The 23,485-nt window shown below is 41.7% G+C and overlaps 1 long non-coding RNA gene across 5 annotated transcripts in view; it reads left to right on the top strand.

The window, feature by feature from the left end:
- The window catches only part of LOC306820830, a 90,085-nt gene that overhangs the window by 34,762 nt on the left and 31,838 nt on the right, over positions 1-23,485 (top strand). Inside the window, exons 4-6 of one of the 5 annotated variants that reach the window (XR_013778715.1) lie at positions 9,457-9,620; positions 21,561-21,653; positions 22,711-22,914. The exons of 1 other annotated variant lie outside the window; for it this stretch is intronic. This is a non-coding gene — a long non-coding RNA (uncharacterized lncRNA). Of the gene's footprint in view, positions 1-9,456; positions 9,621-21,560; positions 21,654-22,643; positions 22,915-23,485 lie in introns of all 5 variants that reach the window. 3 more of the 5 variants (XR_013778716.1, XR_013778717.1, XR_013778718.1) reach the window with 3 other exon arrangements.

Genomic DNA, 23,485 nt, shown 5'->3' with positions numbered 1-23,485 from the left:
TTCTCCTTAGCCCTTCTGACCAGAGGGAGGTCTTATTACAGGGGCTGTTGACTCTGCGGCTTTATGTTTTGGGTCTCTGTTGTACTGCTGATAGCTTAATTAAACATGCAAATCGGATCTATCGACCACGTCTTAACAACTATTCTCTGTGTAAGTGTTATGTCGTGTCAGATGGTCTTTCTTTGTGTTAGAGCCTTTTTAAAAAAAATCTAATTATACGATAGCAGCCCTTGTGAACATGTTGTTTCGTCTCAAGGTGAATTACATTTAACATACACCTGATTGATTTAGGAAAACACCTTACTCTCAGTATTGCAGGTCACTGGGGGACATTTCAATAATTTATTCATCATTTTAGATTCATCATTTTTTTGTGCTGAATCAGTTGCTTTTGGGTGATCCATATTTTGCTTTATCAAAGGATGTAAAATTGGATTGATGCATGCCACTGGTGTATCTCTCTTGGAGATGGATGGATGTCCAGACTTATAGAAAGTTTAGTAGATTTCATTATGATTCTAAATGTCTGCCATGAAAGTATGTCAAGAATTAAAAAAAAAAAAAAAAAGAGCCAAAACTGAGTCACAGATGTTTCAAACATAATTCTCTCATACGAGCACCTAAAGCCAGTGTTTCTTTCCCCTTGGGTAACTGATTTCTATACAGGCGTGATGAGGAGTATTCAACGAGAGGGTTAAACAAAAACTGAAGAACCATCAGTGAAACTGCTGCTCTGCAACTCATGATGAATGTGGGACATGTATCTCCCCTCTTGTGTCTACTACCCCCCCCCCCCCCCCCCCCCAATCAAACCATTTATACAGCAGCATGTGGATCATTTAATCATACTGTTATTCTTCTTTCAAATGATGAAATATCAATGCCAGGTTGGAGATTAGCAATGTACTTCCATACATGAAACACAACAGATCCTATATAGCAGAGCATACAGCAAACTGTGGTAGTTTCTTATTCATCCCTGTCAATTGGAAATCAAGATGGCCTCTCTTTACTGCATCATTGCCTGTGATGTGCAGGCCAAAGTCATTTAAATGTGTGATTATGTCAGATGGTGGCACGTTTCCTTTCCTTTTGCTGTTTCTACTGTCATCTGCAAGCCAGTTGGTGATGTTTGATAAAGCTGTCTTTCCCATTGACTGTCTCATGGCAGCTCCCATCCAGGGAGCAAGCTAATCCTGTGTAGCAGGGATGTATAATGATATCCCAGGGCGCTATAGGATGTTTTTCTCCGTATGGTGCCAGCTTCCTGGGCCTGTGGCGCTACTCAAACGGGCCCTGGCCCTGCCCCAGCAACCTGAAGCCTGCCATAGCCTTTAGGCAAGGGGCAGGCTTTGTATGGTCTTGCCTTGTCACGTCCCACAAAGAAATACAGAGCAATGACACAAAGAGCAATTTCTTGGCTATTGCTTGTTATCAGGCTAATTGAGAAAGGGGGTATGTGTGGAGTCTGGGGATGGCAGACAAGTACAAGTGGCAGAGGGGGGGGGACTTCTTGATTGGCAGTGGCCATGTGGGAGAAACAAGTACTTATGTATGTCTGTGTGCGTGTGTGTGCGTGCGTGTGTGTGCCTGCGTGCATGTTCTTGTGTGTGTGTCTGGGTCTGTGTGCAGGATAATCCTGGAGAATCTCGCTCTTTGAAGGAGAACAGATGTAGATTTACATATGTGGAGGGTCCCAAGCCTGTGATGAGATTAACTGGTTGGGATCTTTCTTCACAGCCACTGAAAGGTGCATATTTAATAAATGCCTGGAGCTAGGCTGGGGCGTGTGGGGCTAGGCCCTTAGAGAGCCACAGGACAAAGGCAAACGAGGCCCAAGGCAGACTGGCCCATATGGGAACAGGGTTGCTTACAGATTGCACTGGCCTTTCATTGGTTATAAGACTAGTCTGTAAGGGTTTATACACAGAGAAAGGGGAACACTTGGCGGGCCACTTCTGCAGCCTCTTCACAACAAGAGGTAATAAAGGGATTTTGAGCTTGTCAAGGCTCATCTGTGTGCTTGTTTGCTTGCTCGGGTCCTTACGTGTGTGTGTGTGTGTGTGTGTGTGTGTGTGTGTGTGAGTGAGTGAGAGAGAGAGAATGCTTTGTGTGCAAGATAGCAAACGTGTTCTATGTTTATGTTTTCATGTTAGTCTGTGTGTTTTTATGCTTTTCAGAAAACAAACAATATCACAAAGAACAAAATCATTTATACATTAATATGTCTAAAAACGTATATCGCAACATAAACTCGATGAAACCAAACCGTAACCTTGCATATTGGTGGCTGTAGGGAGGATGTTAAACACGAGTCCTACGTGTCTGCTCATAACTATTTATTTCAGGCGACAGAGCATCGGAGTTGTTGGGTTTCTGTTGAACACCGCATTATCCCTCTGTTGCGTCAGGTACGATTGTCAAGAGTTGTTTACACAAAGAACAAGGAGAACAAGTGTCCCGCGCATTTCCCCAATGCTTCCCACTGGACTACTACAAGCCATTTGAACAAGAATAGAGCTGTGTTTCAACACACCACACAATAGATCTGCATAAACCACAGCAGACTTTACAGCTCATGTACATCTGTTATGAATTCCGACCTATTAACGGAGAAGTCGTCATGCGCTGATTTCTTTGTAATGTTTTGGCAAGTCGCTCCGTTCAAGATTTTCTTTCCACAAAAAAACCCGAGTTAATAAGTTTATTCCTTCAACAAAGTCACAAAGTGTAGTACTTTTCATAACAAGCATCGAAACACGTGTGAAAACTTTACTTTATCTCGCCTCATTGTTATCTCTCTCCCCTTTTGCTCGTGTTGCTGTATTGATTTTCTTTTTCTTTTTTCCCCCCCCCAATAACACCATAAAAAGATTAAAAAAAAAAAAAATCCAAGAAATCCTTATACTTGTTCTTAGACTACCCCAATGAGCTGTTCCCTATTCATTGGGGAAGCAGCTTGTCTTTTTTTAAGGGATTGTGGAAGAAAGGAGAGTTGGAGGAGTCTGTAATTTTCCATCTGTCTTTCTGTTGCGCTCTCTGGGTTTTCCCCTTCCAGTTTGAGAAGGGACTGTGTCCACTCAGTACAGTTTGATCATCCTTTTTCTCCCAGGGAAAAGGGGAAAGTGAGGTAGAGTGAAAGATAAGAGAATGCGGAGAGATGAGAGAATGAAGCCGGACTCTCCCTGTGGTACTGTCTTCCCTGGCGCGCGCGCATAATTCAAGAACGTGTGTGAATACGCAGCGCTTTACCTCTCAAAGGCAGTCACCGAGGGTAAAGTGTAGCACCAGATCCGAGCTCTTCGGTCTATGGCTTGTTTACCCCAAGAACTAGTGTAAAGTGGAGCTCTGAGACACACCCCCCCCCCCCCCCCCCCCCCCCCCCCCACATCTGGAGATGCATTACAGAGAACAAACAATATGCATGCAGAGGAGAGTTGGGAGGGGGTGGTAAATGGATGAGGAGGAGGATGTGAGAATAATACAAGAATAATTCACAAGAAAGTAAAGCAAGGTTGTTGAGAGAATCTAGGGTTAGAAGAAGAGAGGAGGATGAGGAGGAGGGGGATAATGATAGCGCGAAGGAGGAGACGCAGAGTGAGCACAGGAGGGCTTGATTGGAAAGGGGGGGTACGGTGGTTGAGGGGGGGCGGGGGGGTGGGGGGGGGGGGGGGGTGGCCTACCCAGCATTCTCAGTGGATGTGGCAGCCCTCTGTGGACCTCCTCACACAGACTCCCACAGCTAATGAATCAGACCTGGTTTCGAGCAGTCAGAAGAACCCCGTCTCCACGCTCACCAGAACAAAGCACACCTCCATTAATATTTTAGCGTTCTTTTTTATCTCAATGCTAACAGCGCTCAACAGAGTTTTTGTTGGGAGGACTGTGAAAGAGAAATATCGAGAATGACGGAGAGAGAGAGAGAGAGAGAGAGAGAGAGTGAGAGAGAGAGAGAGGAAAGAGAAAGAAGGAGAGACAGAGGAAAAAAAAAAGACAGAAAGACCTTGTGTTCTCAGGATTTCAACTTGTCTGTTGTAATAGTCCCATTGGTAGTAAGCATTGCTTTCTCTGTGCCGCCCAGCAGGACATCAAAGAAAAAACCTGATAATCCAGACTACTGTTCACACCTTTTGAAAAACATTTGGACGAGTCCTACACAAGGCACACCTGTCAGTATGGTGCGTTCTATCCAGATCCAGTCAGATAACTTAACTACATCTCATGTCGGCACAGTTATTTACATGTTCCTTTACCATATGTGGCTTTCACGCTGGAAATAGTCATTCTCAGCGCTCAAGGCAGGAAACTGTCTGAAACTTTGCTACAAACACAACCTTAACCAGGGATACTGCTCTATATTTTTCAGGAAGCTGATCTGAGATTTCCCGTCACTTACTCTGATCTCTCATCTTATGCTTGTCTCCTATCTTTTCCCAGTGTATGCCTTGGAGGGAAGAGCTGATACTACTGGGGCGCTATCTTTTTCCAGCTTTGTCTTTCTCTGTTTTCACTTTTTTTTTTTTTTTTTTTTTTACTCCCTCCGTCTTTTTTTGCTCAGCGGCAAGGGAGAAGGTAGCTGCAAGATTCCCGTCTGGCCTCTCTCAGATTGTAACCACAGGAACATCTCATCATTTATTATTTTTTTTTTCCCCTTAATTGAATTATCACACTGTACTCCTCTGGGATGGCACTCCGCCCTCATGAAATGAGACGAGGTAATCCATAAGAAAGTATTGGGGAGGGCAGAGGAGATGCTTAGCCATGCTCATTACAGCCACCGACATTTAACACACTTAATCTACTATTAAATGAAATCTATTATTTTTTAAACGTATCCCAGGAGAACCTTCTATCCCTATCATTTCATAGGTTACATTAACAAAAAAAAAAGAAAGACAAGAAAGCAGAACAAAGTCATTACAATTCAACATGTATTCTACACATTATAGTAATTACTGGGCAACAACAGAAGCTCTGGCTCACTGAGTCGGCTAGACAGAGAGAGATCGGAAAACACAATAGGAAGGCCTTCCTAGACACCCTGTCCCAGACACGTAGATTAATTGCTTCTTTGTATCCAGAAATGGAGGAGCAGCACCTCTACCTGCACGCTGCTGCCGGGGGCCGTACGCCCAGGGGAGATGTGCAGGGAAAGAGGAGGACTGTGGTCATGTACAGGAGCGGGGGGGGGTGCAACATCAGTGGCCTGTTGTGTTTTTTTTTTTTTTTTTGGGGTGTCGCCTGGAACCTTAGGTGGAATAGGTGGTGGGGCGATAGTGAAGGAGGGGGGTGAAGGGTGCCGTCAGGAGATCCTGGGGCAAGCGGCCGTGGGCATTCGGCTGTGAAAAGTCATTCAGAGGGAAAACGCCGGGCATCCTTTATTTATTTGTGTCTGAAATATTTATCTGTCACGCGGGCCGTTTTATAATGGGGCTGTCAGTCTCCTCTGCCCACTCAAGGGTGCGGACATGTTGCCCTGAGCACCCGCTGCGGATCTCCCGTGAATAATTGCTGGAATTTCACTTTTGGGAACGCTGCACTCTGACCCTCGAGCTTGTTGTTTTTCTGCATCAAGAGAAAGGTAGAATGTTTTAAAGTATTTACCTTGGGTTGGCTTTTTTTTTTTTCATCCATCACAAACACACACACACACACACACACACACATCCCCATAGTCTCTCACACAAACATTCAAGTTGAAAAATAAATAATTCATCCCCATACTCCAAGATGAAAACCCAATCAAGCTGAAAATCCCTGTCTTGCTGCACCTCTGAGCTGCCAGTGCTGCTGTGTTAATGTGATGCTCACTGTTCTAATGCGCCGCTGTGTCGACACTCAAAGTGGAGGCCTCTTCTAAAGAAACGTGCGCTCCTCAACATTAATGGGAATTTTAATCGGGTGTAATCGCCTAAATGAAAGCCTGCTTGTGTGTTTCGCGGGGAGCTGCAACGCCTCGCCTCAGCGAAAGCAGCCGCCATCTTTCAAATTGTTTCATCACCGTCGCGTCTTCGGGGAGACGCGAGCAAGTTTGAAACCCTGTCAGGCGGATGAAGAGGCTAAGTACACAACAACAATACAAATATGTTTTGTTGAGGGCGGATGGAAGCTCTGATGAGGGGGCGGGTCAGGTGGGAGCCTTTTGTGACACTCAGCTTCTCATCTGTTCAACCTTAACGGGCTCAGCTAATGTCGGCTGGCTTTCTCAAGCTTTTTGAACACGTGAAATATTTCACCGTCATTGAATCGACTACATGATGATCATTGATTGTGGGCTTAACACACAGACTTTGACCAGCAAGGACATGCATGAAGATATTGCGTCTCAGTATGGCATGTGTTCACAGAAAGATGCCAACTAATCACATAGATATGTAACAGACACACAGTCCTACTGGAGATGCTTTCACACAGCACATAAAAAGACTAACAATTAGAGAAGTTGGCCAAAAAAACCCCCCCAAAAAAAACCACGTAAAATGACACGCGTACAGATACACATGCGCACCAAAATGCAATGCCTGTTTTCTGAGCATGCATAATTAAGGTGTACCTTGTTTGGAGAGAGTGCCGTGTCGCCTCTCCATGTGCACACAACATCCCCAGAAAGAAGCTTTGAATAATGAAGAGTGTCACCTATGCAAAATGCAGGAGATGAAGATGCCAGCCTGTGAATGTACTTTGTGCATGTGTAGGTGTGTGTGCTTGGATTAAAAACAACAACAACAAAAAAACAAAACATATATGGTTATACGATATGATTTTGTAGTTGTGTGTATTTCTATGTGTTTGCCTAGTGCATATCAGAAAACGTTCACTCAGTGTTGTGTAGGTATGCAGATCCACAGACAGACAGAGGTGTCTGTAAAGGTGCGCGTGTGCCTTTGATGACGGAGAGGGAGGGCTCTTTGTCATTTAACATAGTGCTGCTAGGACATTGAACCATATGTGAGTGCACTGAGCTGACAGCTGAGGCCCAGACTTCCCTCATCCACCCTCCCACATCCTCAACCCCCCTTTGCATCCATTTCTCTCTGCACCGATCCTCTCTGACTGACAGCTCGTGTTGTCCTGTGAAGGAGAGGCACAATCGCAGACATGGTCCAGGATGTCTGCTGAGAGCCATGTCTTCATCGCAGTCTTTGTGCTGATGACGAGCAGTGAGCAGAAAAAGGGGGGGGGGGGGGGGGGGGGGTTGCAACCCGAGCACACATGACCTCATGACATAACAGTACTGATACTCTCTTACTCGAAGGCTCGATATACTTTTTCTGAAGTGGCACTTCTTTAGATGCAACATCAGTCTGCAGAATTTACTGTAGCTGCATCATGCAGCTTGCAAGACTTGAAACAATTGTCTTATTAACCATATAAAAACATGGAATATGTATTAATACATAAAGTACACTCAACGTGTAATGTAGCTTGTCATTTGAAATCATTTAATTTCATACTATTTAGCCAGTGACAAACTACTCTTCTGTGTGATATGTGTGTGTCAATAGATGTAATGATGTGACATTTTAACTTCATGTTTGTCATTCTCGGCCCTCATGGACAGAGTACCAATCCAATCCAACTTTATTTGATTTATCACTATGAAACAACCACAGCTGACCAAGTACTGTACAGTAAAATAAATTTGAAATAAAATTAGTTAAAAGGCGTAAAAGTACTTCTTACTGGAAAGACCTCACCAAGATGCCTCTATGCTGTTATTGGCCTTAGCTACACTACAGAGGTTATTGCTGTGTAATCAATCAAATGTATAACTGTCTCTGATTTTCCTTAAATACACTAAGGGACATGACTGCTACTGCTGAAAGACTTTCTTGACATTGTCCCATCCCAAGTGTTGATGACTAACAGGAGGATCCTGAAGTGATGGGTTACAAAGTCTGCTGGAGCAGAATAAAAACCAGAAATCGGGACAGTCACATGGAGTGCTGATCTGTCCTTTAAAGGGACAAAAGCAGTTGCAGAGAGACGAGAGAATGATTTAGAAAGGTATGATTTTTGCCCTCAGAGGCTGAGGTTAGCTGATGAATAAGTAAAGTGGAGAAGTAGCTAGTCGTGTACGAGAGCTGGTTCCAACATGGGGGTAAGATGAGCGGTGAGCAGAAAATCAGGTAGTGGCTATTGAGAACGTCACTTTGGTCACACTGCAGGGAACACCTTCGACAGATTTCACAGACTTATATAATGATTATAGCTGGGTGGGATGCCGGGTGCATCATTTGGAACAAACCAAGTGGAGACTTTTATGTCGAGTCTTTTTGGAGGGTGTCAGGAGGGTCGAGTGTTTTGCACGTTAAGAAAGTGGATTTCAGGTTTATTCAGGGTAAGATACGTAATACTCTGTCATGGACTCAAGAATCAAAAGATAGATGTCCAGATATTTAAAAAAACATGTTTCCATGGTCACCAAGTGTCGTGATGTCAGTATTTATGCAAACGTAATAAATATTCTTTACACGCTCAATAGCAAACCTAAACAAAAGAAGAACTGAAAAATGAAGTGTAAGTGTACCCACTGCTTGACTTCTGAGAGTGACGGTATGATATCATTCATGAGACGACAGCTACTTTAGTTCCCCTCAGATATACACACAGTTCATTCAAACACATCCTGAGTCTTGCTGCTTGTTGATAAATGAAAAACGATGTAAAGATCTGCTGAGCCATTTAACCCCGGGCCGTCTCTGTATTTCCACAGTGAATTTGGATTAATGGTGATAACCCACGGCTGTTTTTGCCCCTTCATATTATGAACAATTGACTGTCAGGTAGAGTGAGAGAGAAAGAGACGCAGAGAGAGAGAGAGAGAGAGAATCTTGCCGAAAGCAGCTTTTTGATGAAAATGGAGGATAAATGTTAATTTTCCTTAACTGTACCTCTAGGGAGGGTTGTTTTTAATTATTCCTGAGTGCACGGAAATAAAAGCAAGCCACTGATGAAGTGTTTATACTCATTTACCATTTCATGATCATTTTGACCTGAGTCATACATGTAGTATTAAAACAGGATTTTAGAAATACCAATATAGACATTGAGGCTTTTTATCAAGAAATAAGGTAAAATTGCTTTATTTTGAAAGAAACAATAATCACATAGGGAAGTGTCGTTGGTAAGGACTGAATGTGTTTTCCTACCTCTTGATGTTTGCTTTTTAGTACAATGCTCCCCGCTCACTGACAACAGCTACCTTAAAATCCACCCGTAGGCACGGATGAGACATAATATCTAATTAAGTTTCTGAGCTGCATTTTCATTTGTTAATCACTTAAGTGCTTCGAGGATAACCTGATATCCAAAGGTCTGGTCCCAGTAGCCCAAAATGTCAAAATGCAATTATATGCATGATTAGCCTGACCTGTTTCTATAGCACCCTCCCTCCCTGCCTCTCGCTGCCGGAGAAGCTGACAACTGCTGGCATGTTTATTTTGATGAGATTAGGTGTGGAAGAGGCCCCCACTGAGTGCAGCAGTCATGGCACCCCCATCTGGTCACTGGCAGAACTATCAACAAAGCGACTCCAGGAAGCAAAGGGGAGAGGATGAATTGAGAGAGAAGGATCGGGTGGGGAGGATTTGGACGAGAGAGCAGCACTTGCTCAGGTGGTGAGGATAATCTTTCAATCTCTGTTTAGCCTTAGGAACTCAAGGGGAGGGGGAAAAAAATGAAACAAATGGAAAATAAATAAATAAAAATAAAACAATTTGTGCTTCTTAAAGGATAATATGATCACAAATTATTAATCAAATCATCTTGATCTGTGGGGTGGGGGGGCCCTTTACTTTGAGGTGCTTAGCAGAGCAGCAATCCTCTCTAATCTGATTGTGTTGAGATAAGGCGGCTTTAGCTTCACCATTGTGCTACTCTGATTAAAGGGGGCAGGAGGCACACTGCTTTCAGCGGTGGTCATGGAGACAGGTGTAGCACACACACACACACACACACACACACCGACTCGCACGCAAATGCTGATGAAGATACGAAGTTGCACAATCACACTAAAAATAACTCACTTTACATTCTTAGATCACTACAGTTACTCAAATCACACCGTCGCTGTGTGCTGATTCAGTCACCTCTAACAGTGTTTACACAAATATGAAGTTGATACCACATGCATACTTCTATTCCAAAATCATAAAAATTTACAAAACCTACAGACACATTTTCAAATGTTTGAAGCTTGAAAAGCTTTTTCCAAATTCATACACATTTAGAAGTTTACTTGTGTTACTTCTGAATGACATAGCTTTAATTTGTTTTTCTTCAAATCATTTCCAGTGGAAGAAAAATATATTTCAAATTGAAAGAAAAATAAATACATTGAGATTTTTATTCTTCGGTCTTTTTATCTCCAATAAATTGCCGATATTTTACCAAAAGTCTTCTTACATTTCTTACTGGAACTCTAAACGACCGTGGGCTTTATGCAAATATTTAACATGTGTTAAACGTTTCAACATTGTTTTGCTATATGTGTCATAATTAGCATACTATTTCAACTCTGTGATCAATCCCTGACGAGCAGTTATGTTAATCATCTCTTCCCAAAAGTCCCACAATCAAACTCTAAATTCATTACACAGTCAAACTTACTGACACTGTATTATCAAAAGCAAACACACAGTCGCTCGTACACTAGACGGAGACAGAACTTTCCCATGCCATGTGTCTCACGCAGTTCCGATGAAGTTAGCCTGCTTAGCCTAATTGGATGTGCATTTGAGTTTGGAGTTAATAGATTTGAAAAGGAATATCTGAGGAAGTGTGCGTTTTTGACAAAGGCTGCAGGCTGGGATGTATGGAGCCCATGTGTCTCTGGAGAATGGCGTCAGATCCCTAGGTAGCCCATTAGAGGGTAAACCCCCTTCCCCAACCGCCAACCCTTCCTCCAGCTCCACTGCTCCCTATACCAAGGGAGACCGCCGCGGCCAGACGCAAAGCAGAATATTCATGTTACACCGCCGTGTGCGTGTGATCCTTCATTCGGCTTCAGCACACAGACCTGCACGCGAGCGTTTACACACAGACAAATACAGCACTCGCACTGCAACGGATACATTTGTGTGCACACAAACATGAAAAAAAAAAACCGAGCACTCCAGTGAACGTTTGAAATGAGGGAAAAAAAATAATAAGGAACAGGCTTAGTCATTTTAAACATCAAGAGTGAACTTTTGAATTACATTTCATCATATAGTTGAAATAGTACACAGAATGTTGAAACAGAGAGGAAATCACCAGTTGATGATTTTTTTTTTTACTACTTTATGCAGTCAATGTTGAGCATTTGAAGCCTAAAGCGGCATGTGGACACTTGGACAAATCCATGCAAAGGATTTTTCCAACAGGGACGTTTTTTTTAAATTATCTCTAAAGCTCAACAGCCGTTTTACGGTGCCACATCAGAGAGAAGAAAGAAAAGAAGACTAGATTGACCTACGACCACGGCTATTTTCACCTCAGCACAGACCACCTGGAAAAGCAATGAGTTAATGTTAACTGCCAGTCACTCAGTTTTCCACCCTCCCATTAACTAAGGAGCAATTCTGCTGTCACTCAAATCTGAAAAAAAGCAGCACTTGTAGAGATTTACAGTCGACGGGTAACATGTTGGGTCAGCTTGAATTTATGGGTTTTACCTCGGCCTGGACAGAACATGGTGGGGGAAAAGTAAAAAGTTATTTTTTATGAGATGAATGTCAATCAATCAGTCTCAATTTGTATAGAAACAGTTCATAACAAGTGTAACGTTCACTACTCTTTGTGAAACTACTTACAAAAACACAATAGAATACACAATAAAACTGCTGAGTCACCACTTGTGAAGTTTGCATCGTGTCATTACACTGAGTGAGAAAATATGGTATAAATCAAATGTCTTAGTGGCAATTGATAAAAAAAAAACAGAAGCATTGAAGAGAAGAGCTCTTGTCCTTTAAGTGTGTTAGCTTGATTTTGTTTTGTGACATTCAACTCTTTTTATATTCAAGCCACATAGCTTTAGCTAACTGAACATCACTGAGGACAACAGTGTCGATGTAAAAACAAGCCAGCACCTGAAAATTATGGGATTCAGATTTGACATCATGTCCCCCCCCCCCCCCCACCCCCTCCCCCCCTCCCCTCCTCAGACTGGTGCTGACTTGATGTGTGTTCACAGGCTGCTGGCAGGCCCAGCAGTCTGAGGTGCTGTGGGTCTGTGTGGCTTTGAGTGTGGCCTCATGTTCCATTCTGTTTCTTTGCCGCTGTGCCTCGGCTCTGCGTCCTCCTGGGCTGACGCTTCACTGTAGCTCCAACAACTGCTGAGGGACACGGAACATCTGTAAGCCACTGCTCCTACTTGCTCAGCCGCCTCTGCACTGGGCTGCTGTGTGTGTTTCTAGCACAGCTTGCGAGGTTGAGTGCAGCACACTTTGATGCTGGTCCTGTTTGGTACGAGTTGTAAGCAGCCGTGTCCGCGTGTGCACAGCGTGTCTTTTTCAACCGGGACTTTTTATATGCTGTATGACTGCGTGAGTAAACAAATTAGGAAACTAGTGTTTCAACTATAGAGAAGGGGAGATATTTCAGTCTCCTGTACACGTGATGTATGTTAGCCGCAAAACTCCTTGGCACTCATTTGTCTTTTTATTGACACTACAGTGTTGCCTTCAGTTACACTCACATTTCCAATGTGGAACCCAGCAGGCCCCTCCCCACAGAAATGTACTGGATTGTTGCCACTCTTCCAAGTCAATCATGTGACTCAACAGTTCTCGCCTTTTCTTTTCTGTTGTGTCGTGTACGAGGAAAAAAAAAAAAAAAAACCTTTGTAGTGAATTCAGCAGTAAAAAAAGAAAAAAGAAATGTTTTATTAAACGCCTTATGTTTATTGACTTCTCTTTCATGTCAGTTCTTTTGTTCTGCCTTTGTAGTGGCAAAAGATCTCTGTGCATCATCATTTGTGAGCGATCTGAGATGTCAGAGGTGTCCTTTTGATGTGGAGTGCAGACCTCATACAAGGCACCACCTGTGTTGCACTCGGAGTATGCCCGTTGAGGTTTAACTGCGCTCGTGTTGAGACGCATGTGGGTGTAGATCTTTGTGTACGCTAGCGTAGGAGCGCTGTGAATGTGTGTGTGTGTGCCTTTTCAATCAACCACCTTCAGCTCCTGTTCCAGAGGGAGCAGAATGGCTGTTGAAATGGCACATTCTTCTTTTCTAACCTAATGACTCTGTAAATGCGACTGTCTGAAGCTCAGAGCTGTTGTGTGTCACTGACTTTGATCCCAGTAATACAACAAACGCGTTCAACACTTTGTGACACATTAACACAGATTGGCACATTTTAAATATATATATTTTTTTTTAATCTTTGCTATTACCTTGTGTGTCATCATGCATCAAGCAAATGACCTCAAGTGAGAAGAGAAAATTGAGTCAGTGTGCTCAAAGAATAGATTTATTCATGTAAAGTCTTAGTCAAGTCAAAACTAACATAAAAAGGTGACTTGATTAGGCTGTGTAGTTTTCCTTCATATGAAGAGCTTCATTTAATGAATAAAAAAAACAAACAAATATTTGCAGAATCAAACATTACACACTAACTGATGGATGCGTTTCAGTATGACTTTAAATCTTCATCTTAGCTAAAAACACAATTTCACAACTTTCACAAGAATTCTGGAACAAAGCTGAGATAACATCCATCCATGGACCTGATACCATCCCAGCATGCACTGGGTAAGAGTCTGGGGTACTTCTAAAACCAGGTTGATAACAGGATGACGCATGTAAACAACAAACACGTCCACACTCTCGTTCACCACCGAAATGTGTTTTTTTTCGGGAGACTATAGGAGTAAAAAGAAAACGTCATGAACATAAAGCGAGCAGAATGAGCTGAACAAACGACTTAGCCAATGTTTTGATAGGTTGTAAATGAACCAAGAAATCAATGTGATTTTTTTTTTTAAAATTTTTTTATAGTCTGCCAACCTTTTTGCTGTTGATTTAAAGTTTCAAACTTGCGGGGAGAAGTTATCAGTCTCTCAGTAACATTTGACAAGTTTGTTTTTCTCAGAGCACGCTCCCTTAAAAGACTTTTTTAAACGTATATCTGGGTCGACCGCCCCCCCCCCCCTTCACTGTCATCTGAAAAGAGGCAAGGCGACAGCTTTTCTCTCATTTATTAATAGTTGTTAACTAATTAATTTTAATGATGTTAATAAATCCCAGATTAATAAGAACGCTCATATATTTATAACATGTTTACGCCACCATGTTTATCAAAATGCAAACAAGCCCCACAAATAAAGCATGTCTTAACATTTTAAATGAGGCGGGTTTGTTTGTGTTGAAGATCGACAAATGATCTTTTAAACATGCCATCGGTGGAAGTTCTCTTAAGTCACTCCAGAAAGCGACTAGAAAGCGGCAACCTGGGGACGAGTCCTCCAGTGCTGCTAATGAACAGAGGACGGGAGACAACAAATTCTCCTGTCCTCGGCTGTTTGATTTTAGATGAACGCCAGGACCTCTTGTGGTTTGGAGCGCAGCAGAGGGATGACTATAAAAAGAGCGGCTATTAGATGGAGCTTTGCTTTCCATGCCAAAGTAACACTAAGTCTGTGACACGTGGGCTGTAGTAAAAATAGGGACATAAAAGGCATAACAAAGCCTTTCCCCATCTGTTTAAAATTTATCAAGAAAAAAAAACAACATCATGTTGTACTAAAATAGGCCTTCCCTTTTGCTCTCTTTACAGACAAAGTTGACTATTCAAAGGCTTTTTTTTTTTAATGTTGATTAATGTCGGTCTAATGTTGTGAGATTTTCATCAAAGTCAGCCTCATCCTTCTCTCTTTCTAATCTCCTAATTTGATATTCTATCACCCACGTTCTCCTTCTATCCATTCTTTTTTCCTGTCCTAACTTACACAAACGCTCTATAGTCTTGATAATGCAGAAAAACTAATACTAATACACACGCGTGCACGGTGCACGTTCACACTCCCAACGTCAATCAGCCTCCCGCATCCTCTCTGCTGCCACCTCATCTACTGCGGGGAAAAGGTCCTGCTGATTAGAACAGGCCTCTCTCTGGGTGCCATCCATCATCATCTAACCCACTGGTCCTCCCTTTCTGATTACTCAATCTCTCTCACACACACACACACACACACCCACACACTCACACTTATGCACAAACACAAGTAGCATACATACAAAGTCGCACGCACACTCAAACACAATATCCGAAGAGTTCACATTGATTGAATCAGGATTAATTAGCTATGAGGTAATCATTGGCTGCAAACAAGGCTGTATGTCAGGAGAGCTGACATTTGGTCGACGGAGGAGCGAAAGAGGAAGTTGTGTGTGTGTGTGGGGGGGGGGAGGGGGGGGAGGTATTGTTGCCGTTTGATTGTTTGATGCTTTTCACAGATTCTGTGCCTTCTCTGCAGACAGAGGGAGGGTCTAACCGAGGCCTGTTTGCTTGTAAAAATCAAGCTGACAGCTTTGTTAACAAGTCCGAGCAGATGAGAGGGATTATTTTATTCCATGGCATGAGGACAGTATTGAGCAGACAGCTCTCAGTTAGCTTTGGATTTGTCGGCTTCTAGTTATTCAGTCACTGATTTTATATACATTTTCCAGCTACACAGTGCAAGCCCATCCTCGCTATCATTATTAGAATAATGATATTATCTTTTAGCGGATGCTTTGTCAGGAAAATCTGCATCTTAATCTTGAAACATTAAAATGTCGTGTGAACTTTTGTGATTTTGCACAGTATGAAAATCCCGCCGCCAGAGGACTTCATCAAAGCAATAACAAAAGATGCCGTAGAGGCTGGTGAGGAATCATGGGAGTGATTCTTCCCCAACCCATGATGAAAACAAAGCACACCAGAGGAAGGGAATATGTTACCGTTGTGTTTATGAATGAGTGTGATTTACATGACCTTTGATCCAGAGCAGAACATACAGCGACAGTACGACAGCTTTGAGAAGCAGTCCCTGCTCCCTTGTGTAGATGTCCATGATGTATCATCAGTGGTTTCCATGGCAACAATAAACATGTCTCGTCTGTCATGGCAGCTGCCGCTGCACTCTTAAATGTAATGATTTATCTGGCTTTGATTACTGTTTGAAATACAGTCACATCAGAGGTTTAGTCCATTTTTAACTTTATAACTAAATGTACATATTTTAATTTAAAACTTCTACACATTGAAGTTTTAAAGGTGGACTCTGTGTTGGTTTTGTACCCTACAGTGGAAGCTACTATGGGTATGGATTTGTTTGTGAAAAAATTGCCATCATAAAGATTCTTTTTACCACTTGAACATATTATAAAATCATACTACAATTTGGCGTTTGTTCTCCCATTTACTTGTAAATGTGAGTCAGCGCTGTGCCTCAAGGTGAAATATTGTCTTCTTAGTGGGTGTGGATAAAAGAGCTCAAGCATTCACTCAATTCTACAGATTATTTCCTTCGGCTGTGTCCACGAGCTTGAATAAAAAAAGACAACTTTGCTTTCCTTTTATCACAATTGTTTTGACATTATTTGTTAACCGAACATGCAGCATGGGGTCAAACTAGTATTCTTTTCATACACATTTCAATTATACGTCTTCAGGGATCTCTCCTTGCTCTGTGTTTGACATTTTTTCTTCACAGCAGAACATGCTAGGATGTGTTGGAAACCTGCTAACACAATAGAGCACCAAGCTAATTATGTTGCTGTCAATTATTCATCGGTGACCCAGGTTGGCGAGCTCGCAGACACACACAGTTTCCTCTTTACTCAGTCTGTCTTTAAGGCTTGCTCACAGGGACCACAGAAGAAGTTATAGGCATCAATATTTGATAGTTAATTATGATACCAAAGCCACTGACTTTCATATTCCTGCAGAGACGCTTGTGGTGGGCTTCTGTAGCCGATTGTTGCTAGTGACACACGAGGCAGGAGGAACGTCAGATCAATTAATAAATACAGAAGGATATGGAAAGTCAAGCCAGTCCTCCTGTTCAACCAGACACGTGTGCATGCAGTAGGGCACATGTTCAAAACTACACAAACAACAAACACACACACACACACACAGATATGAGTTTATAACTGGCTGTAGACCCGTAATATTTTCCTTTGAATTAAGAATGAGACTCTACAGACATTACTCCAGTTCAATAATATCTCTTCCTCAATCATTAGTACGCTTCAGGTGCTCTGTCCTCATCTGTGCGATGCAGTATACGGTATTCTGTGCACCAAAACTCCTTGTAGGAAAAAAAACAAAAAACGTATTTAACAGTAATAATTGAAAAGTAATAAAAATTATATATATTTTTTTTAATTAAGAAAACTATTCTACTATAAGATGACAACAATGTTGATGTAAAAATTTAAAAAAAGAATTTTGTTTAGCTCTTTAATTCAGTAAATGGCAAGTAGAGCAACAAGAAATTCAGCCAGCCTCACAGATGACTGCTGTAGATCCTGAAGTATGTACTCAATCTTAAATAGATCTTGAATCCATGGATCCTCGATTTCAGAATTGTTTGGAATCGAAAATTATTTCTGAATCAAATTTTGACCCAAGAATCAAATTTGAATCCAAAGATTTCCAGCCCTAACGGCTGCCAAGCTTTTTCTTTTTTTTAATGAAAAACTATCATTCAAATGGACCGATTTAACCAAAAAAAAGAAAGAAAAAAGTAATTAAACTTAACATCCTAATCCCTCCTAAAACGATCCCTTTCAACGTGTTGTCCTGTATTCTAACAGAAGACCCATTCACTTAGTGGAAAACTAGGCAGCAATAATGAACTGGCTCCAGTTCATGCATCACATTGGAAAACAAAACAATGAAATACAATTTGAGAGGGCCAACAAATATCCAAATGTCACTCCATTGTTGGTGTCTTTTTTTTTTTGTATCACCACCTGCACCATTACCCCCCCAGGGGCAAAGCTGGGGAGTTGGAAGTGGCAATGTTAGTTTAGTCCCGCCTGTGGGACTAATCATCTAATGAGGCCATTAGAGAGGTGTTAGGGTCACAGTGATTTGTATTAGCTTGTGTGTGTGTGTGTGTTTGGGTGCAGGTGGTATCCCTTGACACGCTGGCACCCCAGGGAGATATTGAGAAGGCCAGAGCAGCAAGGCTCGAGGGCCTGAGCTGTGCCCAGTCAAAAAACTGCTTGGACGGTGATGGATACCTTGCCCCAGGGAGGCCGACCACGGGAGCACTTAACCGTAACCAGGCATAGATAAACGCACGCACACAAATACGACACAGACGGAGCTAGATCCAAGTCCCAGACACAGAGCAGACACAGCACACGGCGAGGTGGAAATGAGATGTTTAGCTTGATGATGCGTGACATCTGTAATGCATTCTAATTCTCCCCATCGGAGCACTAGTCTTTAAGAATGATTGATGATGTTGTTTCATCGTCTCAGTAAACACAGCTTAATAAATGAAGACCATGTCTGATCATCCTTGAATGGAAACATCAATTCAATGCTTTGAACCGAATTCAGCATTCTCCCTTAAAAGCCAACAAAAGCCTTATTCACATTTCTCTCATTTATTACATTAAAAAAAAAAAAAAAAGCCAATCCCCCACTTTGTCAATTTTTTATTTTGCATAACACCATTGTGTTTCATTTTCCATTGCTGCTTACAACACTGAATTGAATAACCTTGTTAATGTGTATGATTTGAAACTGTGTCTCATTCGAGTGTTCCTTTGTGACCGGGTTGCTTGACGGTAAACGCTGCTCCTTTGACTGCTCAGTAAACGCTGCGGAGAGTAGTAATTTCACAATCATCACAACACGCGCTGCAGACAGCATTATTACAGTGGTGTGGCCAACTGTGCTATTATCATTACTTAACCCCAGTGCAGTTACACTGAACATAAGCCTACCATTAACATTAAATGTTAATAACCCATGCAACCAGCCAGTTTTTTCTCTGTGCACGCTTCACTATGATATTCCAATGTATTCAGCATATATCGGACATCTACTGTTTGGCTAATACATTTTGAACCAGGTAGATACTGAATAATTAGATAAAGGAGATCAGACAGACTACATGGAGTTCACACACTGAATGTGTCTGAGTGAATGTTCCACTGCGTGAATGTTGACGTTTGTATTTTTGGCTCCTGGAAGCTACTTGTGTATCCTCAACAGGAAGGCTTCTCAACACAACTTGGGCTCCACTTTTGTATGCTAAATTCATCACATACAGTATACAACTCACCCCTGTGAATTACCTCTGTGTTATTGAACTGCTGTGTTGCATGATGCTTAATATATACAATATATTCTCAAAGTATCGATGGATGCAGGAGGCACTATGCAAGACAGTGAATAAGCTATGTGTCAATACACCAAGACATGAGTTAACGCACACACACACACACACACACAAGGGTAGTGAGATACTGTAATCCTCTAGAGAGGAGGGCATTGAATACGGAGCACAGCAGACCTAGCAGTCAGTGACATCAGTGGGTCTTGCGAGGCTCCTCCACAGGGGACCATCATCTCACGGGAGAAGATTAGAGTTAGGGTGTATAAGCCAGGCTAGAACTCTATTTCCTCTATATGCTATGTATTCTTTTTTTGATATTCCATGATTTCTGCACAGAAACAAGTGTAAGAATACTATAATGATCTTTTATTTAAACATTTTTCTGCAACTCGAATGTATTGTAATATGCAGTTGCTATGTGGTGTAGCGTCATTTGATCAATTTAAAATTACTTACATTTTTAAATTTAAATATTTTTTACAGCAATTTCTCATGCAGAAAGTCAACTATTTTAACTTGTGGTATTTTTTTTAAATTATTTTCCAATTGGATCATCGTCCTTCATTTTATGTACAGTGGATTCAAATAGATATCCATCATGCAGTGATGACAAAGGCCCAATCAGCTGTTTAGAGAGGTGCTGACTGCTCTCAAATCAACATTAGCTAGAAATAAATGACTTCCTCAATGCCAAGACTCTTTAAGCATTCCAGTAAGACAATAGTGTTTCCTGTTTCCATATAACATGTTGATTTGTAAACTTTGGCGATGCTCTGAAGTAGATTTTTAAAACTTTTGCTCAGAGCTAGTCTACCTGTTCCTTCCTTAATTCAGTAATTACGCCAAATGTCTCCTGGTTGTATCCTCATACAAAATAGACAGACAGAAGGTGGTAGGAAAAGCACCTACAGTATGGGTGGGTATGATACTTAATACTTCTCTTCCGCACTAGGCCTGACTATACCTCACGATATGATGCATACCTTGATAAAGCCACGATATAATACATATCACAGTTCGCGTTAGTTTTAGATCATGAGCACGTCCTACAAAGAATTTCCTTCAACAGATATTCTTTTTTGTTGAGAGTAACAGCAGATACATAGATGTAAGGATCCTACCACTTCAACTCACTAAATGTAACTCAAAATATTCTGTTTATAATGCCAGAGCTAATAATACATGCAAATACAATAGAACAACGATTCTTGTATAATGTCATATTTTGGTTTCACTTGACTATGAGAAGAATCTCTTTTTGATTTACATCTGTAAATGACAGAATCAGTGTAGATAGTGTGCTGAAGGAACGAGTGGAGCGACACAGTGTGACTCACTCACTGAGCAACTGTCTGAAGTCTTCCTCACCATACAAGCACAAGTCGTTACAAAACACAGCAGAGAAGTTCTTTTATCATCTTCTGAGCTCGTTTACAGTTCAGTAACCACGAGTCGTCGTTCGGTGCTGATACAGACGGCACACACCGACGGTGTGTAGCGAGCCTAGCTGTCGTTGTTAACTTCCTGTCATGGACATTGGTCGTGTTGTTGCTGTGTTTGACCTCGTTTTTGTGAATCTTGGATGACTCATGTCCAACTCAGGACTGCCTTGTTTGTAAAAAAAAAAAAAAAAGAAAGAAAAAAAACGTTTCCTTAAGCTTGGCTAAGAGTGTAGCTCTTGAAGTTTGTTTTGATTTGGAACGTGCCGTGCATCATTTAGTTCTGTGTCTACTGCCCCTATTGGCTTTAATGGGAACTGCATCATGGGAAATGAGTCTTTGTAAACGACGTTCACAGCTTCGCGGCTGTATCGATACTGTAAAATCTGCATCGATGCACATATTGGCAAGGAGCACATGACGATCTATTGCCTTATCGATTTTTTGAGCACAGGCCTATTCCACTCTAAAAAAACGGAAAATCAGTACCCACCAAAGTATCTTAAACTGTCAAATGTCAAATTAAAGGCCCCAGATTCAACTCAAACCGACGTTTGGACCATCCCCACTCTCTCTTCAATACATACCTGCTCACTTCAATTGTCCTTTCAATTTAAGGCAAAGGCCAAAAACATTACAAAAGATAAAAGGTAAAGTAATGTTTTCTGTGTCAAGGACTTCTATTACTTTGACAAACTGTAAGTCTAATTGTGAACTAATTACTGATTAGATAGAGTTGATATAAGATGTACTCTTTGTGTTAGGGATTTACCTCCCTGTGCTACAGGCAAGCAGCAGACTACCCTTGGCTTAAAGGAAGGAAACCAAAAGAACACTATGAAAGAAGCAGGTGCTTGATGTGGTGTACAAAACTGACAAGGTTAGAAAACATCATCATTTGACAGCCACTGGGACATTCTCTGCTACAAGGTTTACAGACTAACAAATTAAAGGAATAGAGAATGACAATGTGACTACACATTGCCTTTAGTGTCAGTTTCTTGGCCCTGAACCCAAAAATATAGAAAACCAAGGAAAACGCACGACATGAAAGTTAAAGTTTCGTAGAACAGTGGGTAGCTTATTAAATCTTCTTTGATCCCGCTGTCTTTGATATCTGTGCTCTCATAAAGAATTCACTTTCAGCGGTAAATATAAGGTAGTTCAGAGAGACATCGTGACACACACCCCTCATTCCCCTTACAGTCTCTTTAAATTATACAAAACAACCTGGGAAAATATGCAGCAGGTCATATTAAGAAAATCAGCAAAGAGTAGAGGGGATTTCTTGATGTTGTTACATTTGGGGATTTAGAGGTTACGAGTGTGCTGAGGTTTTGTGATAAGTTCAAAAGAAGCTAAAGTAAATTTGTCTTTTGGGCATTGAATGGACCTTTTGCTATATATATATATATATATATATATATATATATATATATATATATATATATATAGGGCTATGTCATCTTGTTGGAAAGATAGAAACATGCTGTGAAACCTGGTTTGATGTTGGTTTTTTATCCTTCCTCTCTTCAACAGACATTCACAATTTTTGATTTATCTGCTAAAACAAAACAATGGTATAAACAATTTCAAATTTGCATTTGAACACATCTGAAGTCTCAGAGTCTAACTACTTACACACAACAAAGATACTGGCCATTTTGAATTCTCACCCACTGAAGTGTATTCAAATCGAATGACAGAAACATGCATATTTGTATAATTTTGTGTTTGTGTGTTTGTTGGTGTCCTTGCTCTTCTGTTGCTGTGTTGACAAATGTGGCTTAGTTAGCTGGGATGAAAAGCCCTCCGCCTGTGACCCCATACTCCAGTTGCCATGGCATCTCTCTGTTTGTAATTGTCCCAGTTTTCTGGGGTGAAAATAATGACCAGCATCTATCAGAGGCCTGCCATCCCATCCTGTCCTGTCCCAGGCTAAACTCTGACCTGGCAATGCCACCCTGCTGAGCCCTCCCTGCCCGGAGGCCAGGCCTGTTTGTTTGCGTTGCCCAAAGGATGACACTGTGCTGCCGAGATGGAAAGGTCGTGGTCGCCCCTGACCTGACCTCCCACCCCTCCGTCTGCTTAATGCCAGGGCACTGGGGGTTTGAAGACTGGATTACACACATTTACCCACAGTAAGATAAATGAGCAAGCACACACGCATTTCAGTGCCGAAGCCACATTCACCCACACAGTTGAAACTTTAAACGTGATCTTTCCCGGTTTTTTTCTCGGTTTCGCGCTCTGCCACATTTTGAACCGTTTGATGGATATAGGTATTGTAGTCAGCATTTGTTGTTTTTTGTCTAGAAAGCCAACAACAAACAAGGTTTCCACAACACAGAGTCTACTCCTTTAAAGCGGTAACTCCACTTCATGTCTAAGTAAAAGTTTACCTAATTGGAGCTGTAATCTGCTGTGTAAGGAGCGCCAGGAAGATTCAGCCCCCGCGTCCTCATTAAAAAAGTACAAACCTACTTTTGAACACTAGGTTGGAGAATTGATTAGGGAGCTAACGCCTGTTGTGATATCCATTTCTTTCATTGTTCTCTGCTGGCTCAATACAGCACGCATTTTCACACTGCATTCCAATTACCTTGGTGCAGATCAAGAAAGGTGCCAGATTAACTAGAGAAACCTTGCTAACACAAAGAGAATTCCTAACTTAACAAGATGTCATTTCTCATTGATAAGCACTGTCAGAAT

Source organism: Symphodus melops (assembly GCF_947650265.1).
Source record: "Symphodus melops genome assembly, chromosome: 3".
NCBI lineage: Eukaryota > Metazoa > Chordata > Actinopteri > Labriformes > Labridae > Symphodus > Symphodus melops.
The sequence above is the reverse complement of the archived record's forward strand: the minus strand, read 5'-3'. Positions and strand labels throughout refer to the sequence as shown.